This window comes from Canis lupus, chromosome 5 (assembly GCF_048164855.1).
Source record: "Canis lupus baileyi chromosome 5, mCanLup2.hap1, whole genome shotgun sequence".
In the NCBI taxonomy this organism is placed as follows: Eukaryota; Metazoa; Chordata; class Mammalia; order Carnivora; family Canidae; genus Canis; species Canis lupus.
In genome coordinates this window covers 40776727-40786378 of record NC_132842.1, presented here as the reverse complement: position 1 = coordinate 40786378, position 9652 = coordinate 40776727, and the positions used below count along the sequence as shown (strand labels likewise).

Below are 9652 nucleotides of genomic sequence, written 5' to 3'. Positions count from 1 at the left end.
TCAGTATAATCACTTTCTACTTAATCATGCAGTGCATTAATAATAATAATCTAAAATAACCATTCCAACAACTATTGTCGATAACATGATTACTAAAAATAATTTATGTCTTCAATCTTTCGTAACATATATCACACTTGGAAGTTACACTCCAACCCATGGTTTTTATGAGTCACTTGGAACAGTCATTTCCTCTGTTGTTAGGCCATAACTCCAGACATAAACAGCTTCATTTGTTTCATTATGCTTTCAGTGTTCATAGGTTGTATTTTTAGATTGAATTTTATAATTATCCAAGTTCATTTTTTTAATATAAAAATAAATTCACATAAGTCTAGCTTCAGTTCTTCTCTCTTAACTTTGTTTATTACGTCTTAGGAGAAACAATTTAAAAAACTTTATGGTTTCATTTTTTAATTAAAAAAACTAACTAGGTACATTTGTCCTTGCTTTTTTTGCACCTTGAATTTTTTAAAAGATTTTATTTATTTATTCATGAAAGACTCAGAGAGAGAGGCAGAAATACGGGCAGAGGGAGAAGCAGGCTCCCTGCAGGGAGCCCGATGTGGGACTCGATCCCAGGACTCCAAGACCATGCCCTGGGCCGAAGGCAGGTGCTAAACTGCTGAGCCACCTGGGAATCCCGGCACTTTGAATTTTATTGTGGCATTCATTCCATATTAGTATATATGGGTATTCCCCCCTCTTTTTACACAGCTGTGTACTCCTCCATATAGATTTTAGGAAGTCCTCTTTTGATGGGTAATATGATTTCCAGGTTTTTGTTATTACAAATAATGCTACATTTAATATATATGAAATATGAGCCACTTTGGGGCTGACTTAAATGTATATTTCTCCAGATGGAATTGTTGCATCTTGAGAAATTTTCCTCTCTGAGCACATGTGGCATGTAGAAAGTAGGATGGGGTAGGGGAAACGTGCGTGTATCAGGCAATGAGATTAGCACAGTAGATCTAGACCATAGCACAGTGGTACTCAATACCAAATGGCCTTTAATGTCAAGCTGAGGAAGTTCGTCTTTTATTTTAGAGGCAAAGGAAACTGAGGGAAGGTTTTGAGTATGGGAGTAAAATGCTCATATGAGCAGTAATAAGGTGAGTCTGTGGCTTTACCCAAATGACTGGTAAGGAACTGGCTTCCTAGGTGGGTCCTTTACTTAGTAGGTTCTGTATGTTGAGCTTCTCTTTCACAGAGGCTTTGATTTAGTATGTGGTATTTGTGATTTTTCTGTGGAGAAAAATTCTCAAGAGCTTTTGAGTAATCAGTGAGGCCCAGCACTTTGTCAGCTAAAGTGCCCTGAAATCAATGCCACGGTGTTGCCTTGATCATACTAATTTCTTTTCACCATTCAAATTACATACTTATTACTCTCCACAGTCCACTTCACCTGGAAATTGCAGAATTTCCACTTTCTCCTTAGAACTATGAAATGGTCTCTTCTCCAATGTAGGAAAATAATTGAAATTTTCCTTTATTATTTTCATCACTATATTTTGGTACAGATAATCATTTATAAGTTTTTTTTTCTTTTTGGACAGAGCCATGCTAGCTGTGATGTTATGGTCAATTCAGTGTAGGTCCCAAATTCATATTTGGAAAAGCAGCAAATTGATCATTTCAGATTTAGGAATCCATGTTTCTACAAACTCGAGCATCATATATTTTCCTATAATCTTATGAGTCTCATGAACAATACTGACCATTGAACAAAACAGTATCAGTTCTTCTCTAATGTATTCATGGTTTAATTTAATGTCAGTGTTTTCCTCAGGATGTGAGTACTAAGTGGGATAAGGGTGAAGCAAGAAATCTGGAAAAACTGATTCTAAAGATTTGTGGACTAATAAAGGTAATTTTGGAAAAAGAATAGAATGAAGAAAATTTGTCCTCCAAAAAGTAAGATGATTTCTTAGAGTTGCAATTACTTAGGAAGTCTGATACAAATTTAAATGTAGACTAACCTATTGATGAAATTCTTGAAACCCTTTATTCTTTCAGTAGATGTTTGCTGATTACCTACCATTTTCTAGGTTCCAAGAATATGGAAGTGATCAAAATGGGCAAGGTCACAGCTTTCCTAAGGTTTCCATACTAGTGGGGGAAATAATAAATAAGCAAACACATAAATAAATAAACAAATATCATGATAAGTACTATGAGAAAATGAAGTAGTATGATAGGGAATACTTGCATACCTGAGGGATAATTTTCACTGAGAAAGAATAAATACTTGATAATCTTTAGAGTTTTAGATACTTATTAAGTGCAATTCAAAACTCCCTCCATAAGCCTAGTACTTAGTTTATTTACAGTATATATAAGAATTTCATGTATATTAAGGAACACACCTTAAACAACAAGGAGCTGATGATCCATTTAAACAGTGGCGTTAGGCAGCTCTGTATATTACAAGTAGATGAAAAATTTTAACATAAAAAATGAAACCATGAAATGTTAGAAGGGAATATGGATAAGTATGTATGTGATCTTGGGGTGGGGAAGAACTTCATAAAAGCAGTCAAGGAAATCACAAAGGAAAACAATAGAAAACACCTGCAGTAAATGTGACAATGAACATAAAGATCACAAAATAAACCAAGAGTATCCTAACATCTCAACTAATACAACAGTAAGTGACATGGGTAAGTGATTCACATAGGAATACATACACACTCTTTGAACTTAGACTGCAAAAAGAGTCAGCCTTGGTAGAAAGACATTTTATAGATAACAAGAGGAGTGATGTGGTTTTTATGATGGTGGCCAAGAAAAAAAAAAAGATGATATCCAGTGATTCTGATGGCAGGGTGGCATTCACATATTGAAGTACTTTTCATGTCAGTGGTACCCCTTCAACCTGTAATCTTTACATTTTGAGAATGTGTATCAAAAACTTAAGATTTAAAATCACCTTCGAAGTAATTTGACATCTGTTACTCCCTTTTCAAAGGGAGTAATACAAGGTGAGATAAAGATGTAAATTAAAGAACATTGGCCAACCCATGGTTTAAAGCAGAATAAGACAGATAGCAACCTAAATCCTCAACAGTAGGGGAAAGGTACAACAGGAAGATTATGCAACCATGAAAATGGATCTTTTGTTGATATTTAAAGGATGGGGAAATACTTGTGATATGATGATAGGCATAAAAGCAGAATTCTAAACTCTGCAGTAGGTATTTCATGCAAAAAAAATGTCAATTTTGTGTTTAGACAGCCATCCACAGCTCATTGCCTTTGGCTCTCTTTCTCCCTCTTTCTGGAAGAAAATGTAACCAATAGTTGACTTGGTAATGAACTGAAGGTAAGGTTGTAGATAGATTTTATTATTTTCTGTATTTTCCACATGTTTTATAAAGAACATATGTTACATTTCTAATTAGGAAAAAATTGCTGTTACCTAGAAAAATCACTGGCATCCCTTGAAACACAGGTATGCAGGCTTGAAACTGTCTGTGTTGGATATTTACAATAGGACTCTTTTTCCTCTCTATATCTGCCTCTTGCTGGGCCAGCCTTGTGTGGAAGGACGGGAAAGAGTCATTATTATTACTTTATAGAGAACCCAGGAGTTCCATATAGGGCAAAGGAGTGAAAATGAATAAGAGAAAATACTTCAGAAGAATATGAGTCAGGACTGGTCACTGGCCATGTGGCCACTGGCCAAGTCAGTTCATTTTAAAAATACATCTACCCTAATTCCCTGAATTGTTTCGATGCCACCTTATTGCATTAAACTCCTATCAGAGATTAACTTGAGATAATAACTTCTTATGTCTGAGTAAAGAATGATAAGATATGGGTAGAATAAGGGTCTGGCAAATACTCCATACTTTAGTATGATTTAGGACAAAAGCAGTTGGATTGAAAACATTGGAGAGAAAAGGAGTTTTGCTCATGGGAAGGAAAAGGCAGGGTTTTTTAGCATATGGTGCTCTTTGTTAGGTAGGAACCTATTAGGAGTTGAGCTGTGGGAGAGGATCTTTCACCTACATGAATAATCTATGATTCTGGGTAGCTGGACAGAGGGTGGTATGAAGTAGCAATTAGGATCTTAGGTTGTAGGTTCAGACAGACCTGGGTTCACATTCTGGATCAGTGACTGAATTATTTGGATAGTTTTTTTAATACCTCTAAGCTTCACTGTCTTTACTTCTATCATGGGAAAAATACCCACTCCATAGAATAAAGTAGAGTAAGTACCTGCTTCACATGGTATGATAAATAAGGTAATGTCTGGCACATTGCAGCATTCAATAAATGCTAGTGATGTTGATAATGATGTCATTAATGGGGATTGGTAGAGTCATTCCAAAGGAAGGGAAACGTACCAAACACCGGTGGGGTGATGGAGGGAAAACAATTTTCTTCTTTCTCTTCTGGCAGTTGGAAGCTTCTTGTATGTACGTAAAACCCAGAAACCAGATAAGAATGTTGGTAGAAAACATTTCTACCTCTCTCTTAAGTTGGTGGCTGCTGGTACGGCAGAAATGAAGTTTTCCTTGTTACTCATTTGCTATCATACTTCAAAGTAAATGGCTCACTGGTACCCCAGTGACCTGAAAAAATTAACTTATCTTCAAAGCTTGTTGTCATCCAAGGAGAATCTGAGTTAGTTACTAGGGAACCAAGAAAATGGAAATGACATTTTACTGTTAGGTTGCACCTGAATAAGGAGTTTGTGATTGGGCTGTTTGTGAAGTTTGCCCAGTGTACCTCATTATAATGTCATAGAAGCCCAACAGGGATAGCTAAAAAAATTGAGTATGAAGTATTAGGCTTTCTCTAAGTGATACTGAAAAGCAAAATTTTTGTATTTATGCTTCTATGTAAACATCATTAAGACTAGGTTCTGTATTGCCCTGAAAGATACATTTTAGTATCTCCTGCAAAATTAGAGCTGAATTTTATGAGTCTTTTCATGGGTAAATGCTCTGTCAGCAGATGTTAACTGAAGATACATGAAGAGGAGAAAGTCAAGTTGACATTGGCCTTTCATGCTTGCTGATGGTATAAAAACTTCCCAGCCACCAGAGGTAAACTGCATTGCTCCAAAGAACAATGTAAATCTCTGTGTTCTTCAAGCTTGGATAGAATGGTTTTCAAAAAAAACCCATCATGCATCAAGTAGTAAGCTGTTAAGTAGGCCTTTCCCAGCTCCATGCCATCAGGGCCAGGCCAACTTAAACTGCCATGTGTAGTGCTCTTTGCTAGTGATAATGAATGATGATGTAGCTGGATCTCTGTTTCCCAGTGTCCCTACCTCCATACTCTATCTGCATTTTATTGACCACAGTTACCCAGGTGTGGGTAATGACTCACCAGTCATTGATAGCATTGATCTGATGGCAGGCCAGATCACACTCTAGGATTATTGGTCTTTTATAGTAACAAGTGACTTTCACTGAATAGCATATTTTATGTTTAGTTCCTCCTTTCTTTCTTTGTCATGGTTTCCTTGAGATTAGAGACAGCAAGAATTATTGAAACACTGGATAGTGCTTCAGAAGGTTATGGTTGCAGCCATGGGTTCTATAACCATCTGTATCTTTGAACTTGAGCATATTATTTAAATTCTCTGGGCTGGGATTTGTCATTAGTAATGTCATGGGGTTGGATGTAATATTCTTACCTTCTTTTACAAAAATGCAGTGAATTTGATCTATCATATGCTCAGTGGTATGCGATACATAGGGACTTAGAAGGGATGGAAGAGAAGCATAAAACACAGTCCATGCTCATGAGTTGTATATATTCTCCTAAAGGGAAGGAGGGAATAATTAAATGACAAAATGAGCTGTTTTGGGATTATAATGAATGGTTAGCAGTTGAGTGGTCATGGATATGAAACTTTGTGTTAGACATTCATTTAAGGTCTCTTCAGATGATGCTATTAATGAATATGGAGTAGTCATGGTAGGGCTGGGACAAACCATTCTAATGGGAGAAGTTATGCGCAGAAAGAATTTATACAGGTGGGGATATAGAGGGTGGGCATGCAGGACACAGTGACAAAATCTGTTCTTGGCAAAGAAATCAGGAGTAGAGATGATATTGGATAAACACATTGAGTTTGGCTTCTGTCTGGCATTTTTCACTATGTCTTTGCTTATAAGAAATCTGTTTTGTGGGTCAAATCTCATTTTTCCCTTCTCCTACTTCAACAGTTCTAAGGAAGGGTTATCAAGAGTCTGCAATGACATACTCAGAAGCTCTAGATGAGCATGGCAACTCTTTACGTCCCAAGAGCACAGATGATGTATTGTGTGATCACAGTGGTGATTCATGGACTCACAACCTTTCATTTATGATGATACTTGGTGGGTGGGTGAGGGATAGTTCACACTGAGTTCACTACTCAGTCTTGACTGTATTCCTAGCTGCTGTGCTGGCATTCTCCCCATCCTTTTCCATAGAAAAAAAGCATATCAGACTGCAAGTAAGGACAAGTGGTAATGCTTACGAACTACATTAGTTCACGCCATTTTTGTATTCCCTTATAAATTTGGGTAATATAACCATTTTTTAGTTAATAACAATGATAGATCTCATTTTTTTTCGAGTGTTTAGTGTGTGCTAGGTATTATGCTAAGCATTTGAGGAAGATTATATCATTTAAGCATTGTAATAATCTCATAGGGTGGGGAGAGTTACGCTCATCTTTTCCATGTGCCTAATATTGTATCAAGTGTTTTAAATATATCACCTTATTTAATTCTAATCATGGCATTGTAAAATGTTTACTTTTACTATTGTTATCAGCATTTTATAGACAGGGAAATGGACTGAGGAAGAAAAAGACTTGTACAAACAAATGTTTTCCTGGTAGTAAGTAAGAATTGCGATCCAAACTAAGTTTCTATAACTTGAGAGACTGTGCTCTTACGCACAATAATATGACTAAAAGATCATGTGGAACACTTGATCATAACCTGAAAGTATGACTGACCCTGCAGTTGAGGAACACTGATATGGAGAATTGTGTCCTGTGATTTTAAGTTGCACTGAATGTTTCTAATTTGAAATCAGGTAATTGGAGGAGAAAAATAACTGGTAACACTAGAACCTCCAGCCTTGCTGAGCAATAGCATTTGCTATTTGGAATAATGACTAGAATAATGATATTTTTCCCTGATGATGTGGTGTGTGACTGGTCCTCAATTTATTTTGTGCAGAACACAGGTGATGCACTCAGATTTGCTGGGAGCTCATAGGTTGATGTAAAATGATGGGATGATCACTCTCATGTGACTTTCAGGCTCCTCCATCTGGTTAGGGACCCTGAATGAGTAATGTATCTTTTGATTAAACACTTTTATCCTAAATGTTGGGGCATGATGTTCACATGGATGGAATTAGGATTTCAACACCTACCAATGTGTGGACTGTGGGAGGAGAAGGATGGGACATGGCAGGCACCAAGTATCCATTGTGCAATAGGGGGAGTTATAAAATGGATGTTAGGTAATTAAAAAAAAATGTAGGAGGCTTGTCTGACTACATGAACACAAACCTGTACCTGTGAATGAAATGGTATCATTCTTCCCAATTCCCTGCCTAAAAGCAGTACCAATTTGGGACAAAACTGACTTGTTCTTCTATGTTAAGTATTAAATAAATATTAATATAGTACCTATACTATGCAAGACATCATGCTCAGCACTAGGAAAACAGGAAGAAGATGTGGAGAGTTTCCTGGTGACTTTCAGCTACTGGTATGGCCTAGATAAATGTGTAATGACATTGATCATGTATGCTGGTTCTTCTGAAAGGAACAGGACAGAGTGTTAGGACAGCACTTCATGGGAAGTAGAAATGAGAGTCAGGGAAGGCAGCCTCAGGAAGGAATATCTCCATTCAGCCTGAAACTTGAGTAGGAATTGACCAAGCAAAGGAGAGTTGGGTTGGGTAAGAGGCAGAGCAGAGAGGTGTCTTGTGTTGTCATGGTGGTGGAGGTTGTTGGGTAAGAAGGCAGAGGGGGAATACGATGGACAAGAAAGGGAACAGTAGAGATAGGCAGGGTCCACATGATAGAGGGCTTTGTCATTGTGAAGAATATTGGGGGTTTATTCTAAGAGCAATAAGGATCATTGAAATGTTTCAAGCAGGCATTTTGTAAAGCAAATTTCAGCTGGTGATAGAACATGGCAATGCTGATAGTTAGCTCCATCCATTCAACTCCAAAATGAATTATCTTTGGTTGGATTTCCTGGATTGTCTGCCTGAATTAGCTTCCTCCTTCAATTGCAGAAGATCCCATGTTTCAGATGTCACCTGGGTCCATGGGGCATTTTTGAACATAGGGACCTGACTAGTTGAGATGATGGGAATGTGACAAGAGCAAGCCTGAGGACTTGGTCCCCTCATGGTCTGGGTATTTTCCTTTGGTAACTCAGCAGTTTTACAGATGCATTCTGTATTCTAAACAGAGGATGGATGAGTGTGGAATGGCTCAACTAAGCACCAGACCAGCAGGGATTAGTGGCATATTTTGTGGCCTGAAAAGTGTAGCTTAGGCCTATGAGTCATGTTTTAGGGAGTTGTGTGTAGATATTAGCAATCCAGAATTGGGAATAGGAGTCAAGCCAGACTGACTTCTTGTCTGAATGTCTTGCATTAACCTTTATAGACCAGTGGACAGTGGAATAGGCATCACTCAGCTTTTAAATAAACCAGTATAATGCTGACCTTAAGATTAGGGGGTTGGCTGTTTATCTTATAGCTCTTCTCCTGACCGAAGGTTTTGTAATTTGGCCTTCTTGTTCTCTCTTTGTTTCTGGTTATCAGTAGTCTATTGTGACATCATGTAAAAATGTGAAGTCTTGCTACTTACATGAGTTAAGACACCACAAGCTGCTATAACAGATTCTTGGAGTACGGCAGTCTTGATATGAACTTTACCAGTCTCAAAATGATTCTGGGTCTACCACAGAATATTTGGGAATGACCCATACACTCAATTCTATAGAGAAATAGGGATAGTTACTATTTGGAAAAATTATTCTCTCAACTTAGTCAATTATTAATCATATGACAAAAGTCTCTTTTATAGAGGGCCCTCTTCTAGGTGCAAGGTAGAATTAGATAGAAACCAGGTGAGGTTCTGCCTTAAAACCCAGAGGAGAAAGGGAGAGAAAAATCAAGAGAGAGAGAATGTGTTGTTACAACGTGAAAGATTTTCCCTTGAGTATGGATGAGTGGTTAAGTGTCATGAAACTTGGTCAGTACCCCTCCATAGACAAAGGAAAATTTGATTCTGCTTCTTTCGTGTATGCTTCTGTATGAGATGTGAAGAGGTTCTTTCTTACTAATTTAGCATCAAGAGATAGGTGAGTCCGTGGCTCACTATAACCAGTGTCCATTGACAGCTCTATTTGCTTTTCCTGACTTTAAATGGATGCAGACCATATGGTTAAATTATATATTCAATACACCCAATACTTGACTCCCCTTGTTATGGCTTGACAGTATCCTTAAACTTCAGTGGACCAAAAAATCCAATTGCACAATTATTGCTCTGACCAAGAGCAATATAACTACTGTATGAAATAAGGATTAGCTAGGATGACATAAGCAGGACCACATAGCACCCATGAATGCTATTTTTTTTTAGTAAAATTAAACTACT

At 37.4% G+C, this 9652-nt stretch overlaps 1 long non-coding RNA gene across 3 annotated transcripts in view; it reads left to right on the top strand.

The window, feature by feature from the left end:
* The first annotated feature begins 6349 nt into the window (after nucleotides 1-6349).
* The window catches only part of LOC140633585 (uncharacterized), a 40706-nt gene continuing 37403 nt past the window's right edge, over nucleotides 6350-9652 (top strand). For all 3 annotated transcript variants that reach the window (XR_012031165.1, XR_012031167.1, XR_012031166.1), the window contains exon 1: nucleotides 6350-6463. This is a non-coding gene — a long non-coding RNA (uncharacterized lncRNA). The remainder of the gene's footprint in view (nucleotides 6464-9652) is intronic.